This window comes from Gracilinanus agilis, chromosome 2 (genome assembly GCF_016433145.1).
Source record: "Gracilinanus agilis isolate LMUSP501 chromosome 2, AgileGrace, whole genome shotgun sequence".
In the NCBI taxonomy this organism is placed as follows: domain Eukaryota; kingdom Metazoa; phylum Chordata; class Mammalia; order Didelphimorphia; family Didelphidae; genus Gracilinanus; species Gracilinanus agilis.
The window spans coordinates 388,359,942-388,374,581 of record NC_058131.1 but is presented as its reverse complement, the minus strand read 5'-3'; positions in this window follow the sequence as shown (position 1 = coordinate 388,374,581).

Sequence of the window (14,640 nt, the reverse complement as noted above, 5' to 3'; positions counted from 1 at the left end):
AAGGTAAGTGCTATCTAGACACATATGAATGTAAGCTCCTTGTGGGCAATGATTTCATTTTTTTTTTGGTCACTCTATTGCTTAATTTTTATCTGGCATTTAATAGACACAATAAATTCTTTTTTTAAAAAAAAGTTTCATTGTATTGTATCCTACTCATTGTATTCATCAGATTAGGAATAATGTCACGGGGCAGGATAGAATATTTCAGGGGGCTGCATCCGGCCTGCAGGCCAGGCTGTAGTTTGCCCATCACTGGACTAGACTATCACAGCCTTTATATGCTTCCTACAGACCCCTTTATCTTTGAAGTCAGACAGATTACTTTGGTAAGATTCCTGATAACAACTGTTACCTCCTTGCTCTATTATCTTAACCATGCTATCTCATTTATTGTACAAACACATGAGGAAAATAGAATGTATTCTATTTGGAAACATATGAGATTGGCCATTTGGGTGTGTTTTAATCACAGTAGTGCTTTGCTGTTTAGTGGGTTAGTGAAAATAGGCTGTATTTGACATTTAGGATCCCATCTTTGTAAATGAGCCTGAAAATAAGCCAAGAGCTCTCTGATTTCTAAACATTAGACTCAGGCTGAAGTCTGGGTCCAGATAAAGATTTATGCTAAGGAACCAGGAACAAGTAGGTGTTTGGAGGAAGTCAAGGGGTTAGCTAACACCGAGTAAGAATTCAGAAGCACAAGACTTTTGGAAGGTCTGAAATTCTAGGTTCTTGGGATCAGAAATTCAGGCTTCCAAGGAACAAGATGGAAAACGATTTTTTCCCCAGCATTATAGTGCTAGGCATCCAAATAGAAGTGAGATCATACAAAGGATGAATTTCCCAAGTTGACTCAGTTGATGCACTGACTATGGCTCCACTCTTGAGTCCTAACATGCAGAGATAACCCCCATTTCTTGACCTTTTTGCCTGGCCCTCAGCTTCAGACAGCACTTGATCTTTGTTGTTTTTTTTTGTTGTTGTTTTTTGTTTTTTGTTTTTGTGTTTTTTTTTTCACAAAGAAAAAAGTCAAATGCCCACAAGAGCAAATACTGAGTGGCAGGTCATTATCAGAATCCTGAGGATTCAATTCTTAAGGAGGTGTGAAGCTATGCTTAGGCTTCCAGTGAGATAATTCTGGATAAAATAGGGCAGTGAATTCTAAGCAGTGAAAACAGAGTAACAATAATATTTAACTAAGTAATAATAATTATAAAATAGACAAAACAAAGTAATACCAAGGGGAAATGAGAGTTGACCATGGAGGGAGGGACAAAAGAATTTCACTGTTGATAAAATTATAACATTATAAAAGTACTGATATCTGAGAGCATTTCATTTGGGGACAAATGTCCCTACATAAACCTTGGTAGCTCTGGAAGATGCAATATTATACCAATGAATGAATCAATCAATCAGTCAGCAAGAATTTATTGTGTAGAGGGGCAGCTGGGTAGCTCAGTGATTGAGAGCCAGGCCTAGAGATCGGAAGTCCTAGGTTCAAATATGGCCTCAGACACTTCCTAGCTGGGCCTCAGACACTTCCTAGTTTAACCCTGTTCAAGTCACTTAAGCCCTATTGCCTAACCCTTACCACTCTTCTGCCTTGGAACCAATACATAGTTTCATGGCAGAAGGTAAGGGTATTTTTTTAAAAAGAATTTATTGTGTCTACTGCATGTCAGATAAGAATTAAGCAATAGAGTTACCAAAAAAAATGAAATCATTGCACACAAGGAGCTTACATTCATATGTGTCTGGATTGCACTCCATATGAAGTCCTGAGTATTTCAGAGATTGCAAGTTCAATAGAATTCAAGTATAATATGCCAGCCAAAGAATTAATGTGATTCTAGACCACACTAACAGAAGCATAGGATCTAGGGAAGTCAACAGAGGTGATGAATGTCTTCTACCCTATCTACTAGTTTGATTAATTTGTGAATACCCCATTTTAGGAAAGGCACTGACAAACTAGAATGGGTTTAGAAAAGGATGCCCAGAATGAGAAAGAGTACTCAAAGTAATATGCCATGTGAAGGAATTTGAAATGATTTTATTGTACAAGGGAAGATTTTGGCAGGGAAGAAAGATAAGTATGAGGGATATAAACATTATCTTAAAATATTTGAAGGTCTGACACAAGAAAAAGAAGTGATGAATCTTTTCTATTTATCACCACCACCCCCCAAAAAAGGACAAACTAAGATTGATCTACTTCCAGGGAAGTCAATTTCAGATAATTGTAAAGAAAAACTTACTGGAAATTGATGCTCGGCAGAAGAGGTAGTGAACTTCCTATCACTACAGCTTTTTGAGCACCAAAGCTGATCATTGGTTGGAAATGCTTTTTTCCCTCAAATTTGAGTTTGATGAGGTTCCTTCTGAGGACTCCTCCAGCTCTGAGAATTCAAGATTCAGTAGTCCTATCAGATACCAGAATCATGTAGGAGGTTAGGGCAACAACCCCTCAGGACCTTTTCTTCTTCATATAAGTCCTGCTGACAATGACATGCTTTTTGTTCAGGTACTTAATACCATTTCTTCTTGAGATCATTCAGCAGTATGTGCTCACCTTTCAATGTAATGGCATTAATTAGCATTTGCAGCAAAAAGCAGCAACATTAGTGTCAACTGATACCTTATGGGGTCTCAGTGGTGCTTAAAAACACATCATAGATTCCAATGCTTTTCTTCAAGGTAAGTAACAGCGTGGCTCCCTTATGACCCAGAAAAGGGAACTGAATAGACACTTTCTAGTCAGCATTTGAAAGAGCTGAAGGGGATGAATATAAATTCAGTGCACAGTTCCATGTGCTATGGTGTCCTGCATTTGAGACTTTTAAAATGACCATGCAAGTGGTCTTTGAATCACAGAATTTCACAGTTAGAAAGGGCTTCAGATGTCATGAAATCTAACCTATACCTGAATAGTAATCCTTTTTATAATAGGCAAGTCAATTCAGCAAGAATTTGTTAAGCACCTACTACGCATAAGTCACTATCCTGGTCACTGGGGATACAAATATTTCAAAATCTATTCTAGCCCTTAAGGAATTGACATAGATAACCAATGATGACCTTCATTTGGAGATTTCCAATAGAGGTAAAACTACTGTTTTCTGAGGCAGCCCATTCTGCTTCTGGACAGTTCTAATTATTAAGAAGTTTCTTCCTACCCAAGCCAAACTTCCTTAAATCTGTTTCTCTGCAAATTTGAATGATTATTCTTAGTTCTGGGAGTTAGTATGATAAAACTAATTCTCTTTCTATATGGCAGCCCTTCAAATTTTTGACAATATCTATCATGTTCCCTCTGAGTCTTTAATTATATGTATTCCATTCTTTAGATTTCTTATGATCTCCCTGCCTTTTGTCACACTTGTCATTATTCTCTGGATAAAGTCCAGTATGTTAATGTCCTCCCAAAATGTAATTCCCAAGACTAAATACAATATTCCAGATAAGATCTGACTAGAGCAGAGAACTGTCATCTCCTCACTCTGAACTCTAACAATATAGGCTAATATGAAGTAAGCATTTTTGTTTTGTCTGTCACATTATTAATTTGCTTTGTTTTTGACATCCACTAAAATCTACAGATCTTTCAAATTAACTGTTATTAAATCATGGTTCTTCAACTTTGAACTCCAAGTGTGTATTAGTTCTTTAAAGTATATCCTTCCAAAGAAATTAAATGGATTTCCTAGAAATCAAAATTACTTTCAGATCGTTTTAAATCAGAAAGTTCTGGCAGGACTGGTCCTTAACATTCTGAGATTGTTTCTTTTATTTATGGTTTCTGGGCATTTGTGGGTGATGGGTTCATAATTCTTTCCTTTTTTGTTTGTTTTTTGTTTTTGATTTTGTTTTTTGCAGGGGAGAATCTGTCCTTATGATTAATTTATCAGTGTAGAAGCACTGCCAGAGTGAAAACCCTTTCTGCTAGTACAGATTTACAACTTGACTGCAATTTATAATCACAAAAATTGGCAATAGTCACTTAAGTCAAGTAGCTTTTCCATGATTATATAGCTAACATGTGTAATAGGTAGCACTTGAACCTAGGTCTTTCTAACTCTCAGGTAGCCCTTCATACAAGAAATTTGTCTGTGATCACGTAGCTAACATTTGTAAGAGGCAGAACTTGAATCCATGTCTTTCTGACTCCTAGCTCTTTATACAATATTTTATATTGTCTTTATTAAAATTATAAAATGTTAGAGATGGAAGAGAAATTATATGGCACAGAACACAGACTTGTAGAACTGAAAAGGATCTTAGAAAATAGAATGTCAGAGCTAGGAGGTTCCCTTGTAAAAGAATGTTAGACCTTTGTAGGAAGGACCTTAAAACACTGCATATAGAATTCTAAAATTGGAATGGATAAGATGTTCTGAATGCATAGTCTGTAAATTTGTTTTTTTAAATAGTATGATAACTATACTTCAATATGAATGGTTTCCTTTGTAAATTTAAGCATTTTATTTTATTAATATTTAAAAATGTTCTGAGAAAATATCCATAGTCTTCATGAGACTAACAAAGGGATCCATGACACACCAAAAAAGGCTAAAAATTCCAAGAATCCCCAACTTAAAACCTACAATATAAGAACTTAGTTATAAGTAAACTTAAAGATCATCTAGTCGGAACTCCAAATATCAGAGATAAAATTTCAGTGGGATTTTGAGGAATGAATTGGAAATTGAAGGAATGGCAAGTGATAAAGACAAAGAAATAAAAGTAGGAAATGTGCAAGAGGTGAAAGTGGCAAATATTTCGCTTTGGATTGAATATATCGTAGAGCATATGATAGGGAGTGGTATCAGCTAGAACTAGAAATGTAGGGTAGAGCCAAATTCCCTGCCCTGGTATCCAAGACTTTCCAAAATTCTCTTCTCTTCTTTAGATAATATTTGAAAATTTTTCATCCTGGTAGTAACTATCAGAGCTTCCACTCATCTAGTACATTTTTTTAAAATCTGAAGCTACCACTACATGATAAGGCACCATAATGAGACTTTAGTGGAGATGAAGATGTGGTCTTTTAAAAAAAAAACTAGATCTTTTTGAAAAGAAGAAAAAAGACTTGTACTTAAAAATAGCATCAATTCTAAGTGACAGTCATAGTTGGTTCAAGTCAAATTTTGGGGAAAAGTATGGCCTTTAATCAGACAAAAATAAACATTCACCATGATTTGATTTGGAAGCAAACACATGTTAAATCTACCCTGAAGAACATTCTGTTTTTTGAGCATGCAGTTCTATTTTTGACTCTGGGTAATATTGACAGGACTCAGCAGGAGCTTCTATCTGCTCACACTTGGGAAACCCAGAACTGTGCCTCAAAGTGTTGAAGGGACCAGCTTCCCCAACCCCCACTATCCTCCTTGGAAATGGGCCTGAAGCTTCCTAATTTGCTCGATCATAAATTCAATAAGAAACTAGTAAGTTGAAATTTGAGAGGAAGAAGCAACATCATAGAATGTAGAGCTAAAAGAAGTCTTAGTCCAAAATCTCTCGGTTTTTTTTTCAGCTCAAGAAGGAACCAAATTGGAGAAGGCATTTATCCATTGACATAAAAGTAGTAAATGACATTAGGGGTTAGAACCCAGATCCATTCATACCAAATCCCCTGCTCATGCCATCCCTCTTCCAACTTCTTTGTTTTTACATTTTCGATAAACCAACAATTTCACTAGGCTTCTAGTTTGTGTGCAGAGTTCTCTCCATTCATAATTAATTGATAAGTAAAAATATAAGAAAGAAATTAATATGGAATGTTAGAAAGTAACTGCTAAAACTGTCTGACAATAAATTGGGCTGCCTCAACAAATGAGGATCTCCTGATGTTAGATAGGTTTAAGGAAAGACTAAATATTGTTGTAGAAAATATCTATCCATTAGGCAAGAGGCCAAGCAGAACAATTCTTTGTGCTCATCCTTGAAAACTCTTTATATATTTTAAAAGTAATAATTAATTAGGTATATACTGTTTATTATTTTTAGGAAAGGTCCTTCTATTCTTATACTTTCCAATGTTTTCAATAGGAATAGATGTATTTTGTCGAAGGCTTTTTCAGCATCTATTAAGATAATCGTGTGATTTTTGTTTGTTAGACTGTTGATATGGTCAATTATGTGGATGGTTTTCCTAATGTTGAACCATCCTTGCATTCCTGGTATAAATCCCACCTGATCATGGTGGATGATCTTCTTAATTACTTGCTGGAGTCTCTTTGCTAGTATTCTATTTAAGATTTTTGCATCTATGTTCATTAGGAAGATTGGTCTGTAGTTTTCTTTCTCTGTTTTTGATCTCCCTGGTTTTGGAATCAGTACCATATTTGTGTCATAAAAGGAATTTGGTGGGACTCCTTCTTCGCTTATCATATCAAATAATATGTATAGTATTGGGATTAGTTGCTCTTTGAATGTCTGATAGAATTCACTTGTGAATCCATCAGGCCCTGGTGATTTTTTCTTAGGGAGTTCTTTGATGGCTTGTTCAATTTCTCTTTCTGATATGGGATTATTTAGGCATTCTATTTCTTCTGCTGTTAATCTAGGCAATTTATATTTTTGTAAATATTCATCCATATCTCCTAAATTGTTATATTTTTTGCCATATAATTGGGCAAAATAGTTTTTAATAATTGCCTTAATTTCCTCTTCATTAGAGGTGAGGTGTCCCTTTTCATCTTTGATACTGTCAATTTGGTTTTCTTCTTTCCTTTTTTTTATTAGATTGACCAGTACTTTGTCTATTTTATCTGTTTTTTCAAAATGCCAGCTCCTGGCCTTATTTATTAATTCAATACTTCTTTTACTTTAGATTTTATTACTTTCTCCCTTGATTTTTAGTATTTCTAATTTAGTTTTCATCTGGGGATTTTTAATTTGCTCGCTTTCTAGTTTTTTAAGTTGCATGCTCAATTCATTAATCTCTGTCCTCCCTAATTTCTTTTTTTTTTAAACCCTTGTACTTCGGTGTATTGTCTCATAGGTGGAAGATTGGTAAGGGTGGGCAATGGGGGTCAAGTGACTTGCCCAGGGTCACACAGCTGGGAAGTGGCTGAGGCTGGGTTTGAACCTAGGACCTCCTGTCTCTAGGCCTGGCTCTTACTCCACTGAGCTACCCAGCTGCCCCCCCCCAATTTCTTAATATATGCACTCAAGGATATAAATTTCCCCCTGAGTACTGCCTTGGCTGCATCCCACAGAGTTTGGTAGGATGTCTCATCATTGTCATTCTCTTCAATGAAATTGTTGATTGTTTCTATGATTTCTTCTTTGACTAACTAGTTTTGGAGAATCATATTATTTAATTTCCAATTAGTTTTTGATTTGCCTGTCCAGGTGCCCTTACTAATTATTATTTTTATTGCATTATGATCTGAGAAGGTTACATTTATTTCTCCTCTTTTACATTTGTTTGCAATGTTTCTGTGCCCTATTACATGGTCAATCTTTGTGAATGTACCATGTACAGCTGAAAAGAAAGTGTATTCCTTTTTGTCCCTATTTGTTTTTCTCCACGTGTCAATTAAATCTAATTTTTCTAGGACTTCATTCACCTCTCCTACCTTTTTCTTATTTATTTTTTGGTTTGATTTATCTAGATCTGAAAGAGGAATATTTAGATGTCCCACTATTAGGGTTTTACTATCTATTTCCTTCTTGAGCTCTGCCAGTTTCTCTTTTATGAATTTGGATTCTATGCCATTTGGTGTATATTGAGCAATGTTATTTCCTCATTGTCTATACTGCCTTTAATCAGGATGTAATGACCTTCCCTGTCTTTTTTAATCATATCTATTTTTACTTTGGCTTTGTCAGAAATCATAACAGCCACTCCTGCCTTCTTTTTCTCATTTGATGCCCAATAGATTTTGCTCAAGTCCTTAACCTTAAACTTGTGTATGTCCACCTGCCTCATATGTGTTTCTTGTAGACCACATATGGCAGGATTTTGGTTTCTAATCCACTCTGCTTTTTGCTTCCTTTTTATGAGCGAATTCATCCTATTCACATTCAGAGTTATAATTATCAGTTGTGCATTCACTGACATTTTTGTATCCTCCCCTAGTTCTATCCCTTCTTCTTAGAACTATTTCCTTTTAAACCAGTGGTTTGCTTTAAGCTGGGTAACCCTTATCCCCTCCCTTGATTAACTTCCCTTTCTACCCCCTCCCTTATTATTCCCCTCTTTTTATTCTTAAAGGCCTAATGAATTCCCTCCCCCTTCTTCTTCCCTCCCTTTTTTCACCTCCCCACTCCCCTGCTCCCCTTGGTTTATCCCTTCTGACTTTCTCAGTAGGGTTAGAAAGAGTTTTATATCGCAATGGATAATATAGCTACTCTTCCCTCTAAGGGTTAATTACACTGAGAATAAGATTTAAATATTGCCTCTTAATGCTCTCTCCCTCTCCTTCTTATAATAGTATTTGTCCTGTTCCCTTCCCATGCCCTCTTTGTGTGTAATAGAATATCCTATTTTTCTTATTCTCTCAAGTTTCTCTTTTTGTCCCCTACTATTCACCCCCTCTTTCCATCCCCCTTATCATCTTAGACCATTTAGTATTCCAAACTCTCCCTATGAATTATTCTTCTGATTACTATAATAGTGAATACTATAATAGTGAATAGAATTCACTACAGAGAATTATACATAGCATTTCTCCACATAGGAATACAGATAATTAGATCTTATTGAAGCCCTTAAAGAGGCAAATTTAAAAAATATGAGTTTTCTTTTTTCCCCTTTGTTTCTTATTTACCTTTTCATGTTTCTCTTGATTATTGTGGTTGGATATCAGACTTTCCATTTAGTCCTGGTCTTTTCTGTGTAAATACTTGGAAATCTTCTATCTTGTTGAAAGCCCATACTTTCCCCTGGAAGTGTATAGTCAGTTTTGATGTGTAGGTGATCCTTGGTTGAAGACCAAGTTCTCTTGCCTTTCTGAATATCATATTACATGCCTTGCAGTCTTTTAGCGTGGAGGTTGCCAGATCCTGTGTGATCCTTATTGGTGCTCCTTGATATCTGAATTGCCTCTTTCTGGCTTCTTGTAAAATTTTTTCTTTTACTTGGAAGCTCTTGAATTTGGCTATTATATCCCTGGGGGTTGTCTTTTCTGGGTCTAGTGTAGAGGGTGATCTATGGATCCTTTCAATGTCTATATTGCCCTCTTGTTGTAGAACTTCAGGGTAATTTTGTTGAATAATTTCTTTTAGTATGGAGTCCAAATTTCTATTAATTTCTGCTTTTTCAGGAAGACCAATGATTCTCAAATTGTCTCTTCTAGACCAATTTTCTTGGTCTGTCACTTTCTCATTGAGATATTTAATGTTTCCTTCTATTTTATCAGTCTTTTGACTTTGTTTTATTTGTTCTTGATGTCTTGAGAGATCATTGGCTTCTAATTGCTCAATTCTAGCCTTTAGGGACTGGTTTTCAGCTATAATCTTTTGGTTTTCCTTTTCAATCTGGTCATTTCTAGTGTTCAATTTGCTTATCAGTTCATTTCATTTCTGAGCCTCACTTTCCAATTGTGAAATTCTGCCTTTTAAACTGTTATCTTCTTGCCTGATTTCCTTTTGAGCTATTTCCCATTTCTCCAGCCAAATCTTTTCCAGCTTTCTCATCATCTCAGATTTGAACTCTTCAAGAGCTTGTGACCAGTTTTCATTATTTTGGGATGGTCTTGATGTGATTGTCTGTTTGTTCTCTTCTTCTGTTTGCTCTGTTGTCTGGATTTTCTCTGTGTAAAAGTTGTTGAGTGTTAAAGATTTCTTCTTGTTGTTAATCTTTCTCTTCTGGGCTTTCTGATGCTGGGTTAGCATTTTAAGCCCAGCCCCTTCTCAGCTTTATCCTCATGCTCAGGGTCTGTCTGTGCTCTTTAGGCTGCTGAGGTCTCAGGTCTGGTTATTCTCAAGGTCAAGCCTCCTGGTGGTCACCCTTGGTTGATCCTCTGCCAGAGGCTCCTTTACAAGTCTCAGGGTGCTGCTTCCACAGTCGTATACCTGTCTGCACTGGTTCCCCACTCAAGGTTTCAGAGCCTTTTCTCACGCCTGTGTCAGCCTCCACCCATGCCTGCTCTCAGTGTCAGTGCTCAATGTCCACAAGTGTTTTTTGGCCTTTTGGGGTCTTAAGTCTTGCTGCTCTCAGGAGCAGGCCCTGGAGCTGCCAATGACTCAATGGGTGCCCCAAACTTGCTCTACTTCTTTTGCGTTGGCTTTGGCACACTAGATGGTGTGGGGGAGGGGGGTTGCTCAGCCCACAATTTAGTGAGAGCTGTTTCACCCCTTTATAGCATGGAAATGCCCCGATTACACATACCTTCCACGCTGCGCCCCATTGTGGGGTCCCTCCATTCGTTTGGATTTGTTTTTATGTCCCCTTGAGGAGTACTGTATGTTTCGGTTAGGAGAGGTTAAGAGCTGCTTTTTACTCAGCTGCCATCTTAACTCGAAAGCCCCCCAGGAATAGAATTTTTATAAAGATAACAGAACTAGAATTTGAATCTAGTTCATTTGCTTCTAAATCCAAGATTTTTCCACTGTTACTAGATTATTAGTCACTTCTTTGATCATAGATTAGATGTGATTAGACTTAAAAATGCCTCCTATATTATTCCTTGAATTTCATTGACTCAACATTAGATTGATCCTTGAAAAATTTAATTTATGATGTAATTCTCCCCCTGCCATAACACACACACACACACACACACACACACACACAGAGGGAGCTAAGATCTAGTTCTTAAAAGGGAGCAAGATCTCTGGGGGCCAAACCAATTAAGATCCATTTATCATTTCAGATTTCCCTAGCATTAAACCAGAAGTGTCATGCATGAAAGGGGTAAAAATTTTAGCACAGGCCTCAAGACTATTTCCATATGATCAAGCAATACTCTTCTAGACTTGGCACCCCAGGCACTGCAAATTCTCCATCTCCTCTACTTCCCCTGTGGCTTTTCAGATAGCATCAGTCATCATCTGGTGCATTGAAAATATAATTTTGTTTGGTGAGGTTGCACTTTACATAGCTCACTAAGAGGCCTAATTTAGGTTGTGCAATGTCCCCTGTTGTCTCTCCACCTGGTGATATATATATATATATACACAATATATATATGGGATGACAAATGTTGCCTGGATTCTCCTAATAACCCTTTAGGTTTCAAACTATTCAGCAGAAGGACTTTAACTCTGTTAATAGTTACCATCTCTGAGCATGCCACAAGGAAAAGTACCTGGTCATAAGAACAGCTAAATTCTAGCCTATCCTTCTATGTTAAGGAGTTAGCAGAGGCTAGCCAAGACTGAATTTTAGAAATGCCATTCTGCCTGTGGAAATGTCATAGTCACTTTCCTTTGAACTTGGGTTGGGTGGGGGAGGGCTTGCAATGATGAGATTCAATGTGAAAAGAGTAAATAGAGAATCATCAAATGCAACAATCAGGAGGGACCTCAGAGGTCATCTAGTATAATTCTCTGTCAGATGGATAAATCTTCTCTATTATCTCCTTGACAAGTGATCATCTGGACTTTAATTGAAAATTCCCAATGATGGGCAATTCATTACCTACTGGAGAAACCCATTTCATTATTGGACAACTCAAATAGGGAATGTTTTCCTTTTTAAAAAAACAAAAGTATTTCCATGTAACTCTCATCCCACTGCCTATGATTCTGCCCTCCTCTGGAAAACAGAACATGAGGGTGCTATAGAGAGAATTTATCTACTCTTGATATGATCAAGTAGGAGTGAAAAGATCTGAGCTTCGATATTAACTCTACTATATGGAACAACCTATATAACTAAGCTAATCAGAAATTGTCAGGATCTCTTTTTATTCATCTGGAAAATTGACAGTTGGGCTAGATGACCTTGGAAGTAACTTCTTATATTAATTAAGTGAAACCATAAACCAAACTCTCTTGTGTTATGCTTAGAAAGTCCCTTAATCTTTTTGAGTAACAGCTTTCTCATATATAATCTAAAGATAATAGAGAGAAGAATCTCTAAGGTCCCTTAAAATTCTAGATCTCATTACTTTAAGTCTAATTCCTCTTCCTCTTCATAACCTCTTGGATATCTGAAAAGAGACCTCTTGTACTCTAAGGCTTCTCTTCTCCAGAATATATATCTCTATTTTGTCTAACTAACCTTCAGATGGCATGATTTTCAGGACTTTCATGATCTTAATTTGTCCATCCATCCATCCATCCATCCATCCATCTAACTATGCATACCTCCATTTAGTAAATATTTCTTTTTTTAAGCTTTTTAAAAATTTTTTAAACCCTAATATTGTTTATATATATATATATATTTATATATATATGTATATAAATTTTATTTGTTACAGGGCTAGGCAATGGAGGTTAAGTGACTTGCCCAGGGTCACACAGCTAGTCTGAGGCCACATTTGAACCTAGGACCTCCTGTCTCTAGGCCTGGCTCTCAATCCACTGAGCCATTCTGCTGCCCCTTTAGTAAATATTTCTTAAAGGTCAACTAAATGCAGAGAACTGTGCTCTGTGGATGGAATAATACAGGCTACATGTCCAGGAGTCTATAGACTAGTATATGACAATGTTGAAAAATATGATAACCACGTAAAAATGTAATAATTATTATATAGACTACTATAATAGGGAAATATCTACTATAATGTGTGATTTCAGGTTAATAAAAAGTTTAGATTCAAATAAGACGATCAAGAAAGGTTTCATGGAGGAGCTATTATGTGAATGGAATCTTGAAAGATGAATACTTCAGTTTGGCAATATCTCTTCTAAAATGAGATTGTCAAAACCAACCCCATAGCATGCCAATTAGGGTTTGGCCAAGTTTCACAGAACTCACTGCTATCATTCCCAAACAAATACTCTTCCGTGCCATGTATTGTTCCAAATTGCTTACATTTTTCATGGTTTCCCTGACTTTCTAAATTACCTACATTTGCTTCTCTATTTCTTCCTTTGTTAATGACTTTACCCACACCTAGAATCTTCTCCTTCCCTCCATTTTATCAAATATTACCCATTCTTTAAGAAGGAAGTTCAACCTCTTCCAAGATCATTCAATCCAGGGCACAATGAATTCTTTAAACTTCCATAGTTTTTGCCCCTTGAGGTCCCCTTTGTAGACTGTCACTATACACTTTCTTATATTTTCAGGGACTAGCAAAAGATGTAACTTTGCATGTCTCTGCCCCCACCCTAACCCCAATGCAACATATGCAAAATTAGTTCCAGAGAGTTCAAAGGAATTTCCCTAGAACTCATTTTTTAATGTTTGAGGATATCCTAAAGTAATTTGCTGAATGGGGTACTTGAGAAGAAAGATTGGGTCTATGGCTAATGATTATAAGAGGAAAGTAGGTGGCACACTGGATAAAGTGCTAGACCTGGAGTCAGAAAGACATGAGTTCAAATCCAGCTTCAGAATATTACTAGTTTCATGATACTGGGCAAGTCATTTTACACTTCTTCAACTGGGGATATTAAAATACTGACATTAGTAGGACCTGCCTCCCAGGATGACTGTGAAGATCAAATGAGAGAATACTTTTAAAGCAGTTATCATAGTACCTGGCACACAGTAGGTGCTTTAAAAAGGTTTCTTTCCTTCCTCCCTTGCTTCTGTGAAAGGTATTTTTTTTTGTTTTCTTTGTCTATTTTGAGTTTACACTTACTTAACCCCTACTTAAAACTTTGTTGTCAAGTAAAAGAATTTGCAAGTCACTTACTTGGCTGAGCTCCACCCTTTTAATTAGAAACTTGTGAATCCTTTGATAAAAGTTAACACATTCAGAGGATCAGAAGTGGATCCCACAGACACTGCCACCTGGCAGTTCTTGGCAATTTGGAAGCTATGATTTGCCCCTGTGAAGAGGGGAAGGGACAAGAAGTGACTATAAAAAGTCCTGAATTTCCTTGGCTGGGGGTCGTCTTCAGAGGTTGTCTTCAGAAGTCCTCTTCAGCAGGTTGTCTTTGTGAGTGGTCTTTAGGAGGTGACTTGGGGCTTGGACCTCAGCTTTTACTTGGGACATTGGCTCTTGGAGTGTTTCTTGGGTGAGTGAGTAGCTGGCTTTCCTTTCCTGGCTTCTGGAGAGATATTAGCTCCAGAGAGACTTTCCCTTCTTGGAGGAGGAGGCTGCATGGGTGGAACACTTGGTCCTCCTGTGGAGAGTTAACAAGCCCTGCTGAGCTAAGTCAAACACCAGAGCAATATTGAGTGTTATAAGCTAGACATATTCTCTACTCTCTTTTTTATTTCTCCACTTTCACTCTTTCCACCTCTTTGCAAGCAAAAGCTATTAAAAGTCATTTTACTTGAGCTATAATACTTTAAATTGGCAACCACTATATTAGAATTTTCACATATTCAGTCACATCCTTAATTTGATTCCTTCTACTTCCTTCTTTCCATATACTTGGGAACAGAAACATACATAAATGACTACCAAGAAATAACCAGGCTTACTTGTCATGAGGCACACAATGAGAGAGATTTGCAGTCAATGAGAACAGATTCCTTCTCTTCGGCATAGAGGACAGGGCTACAACCACAAGGAAGCTAGAGAGATAATAAATACCTGTCCAACTGAAGGCTAG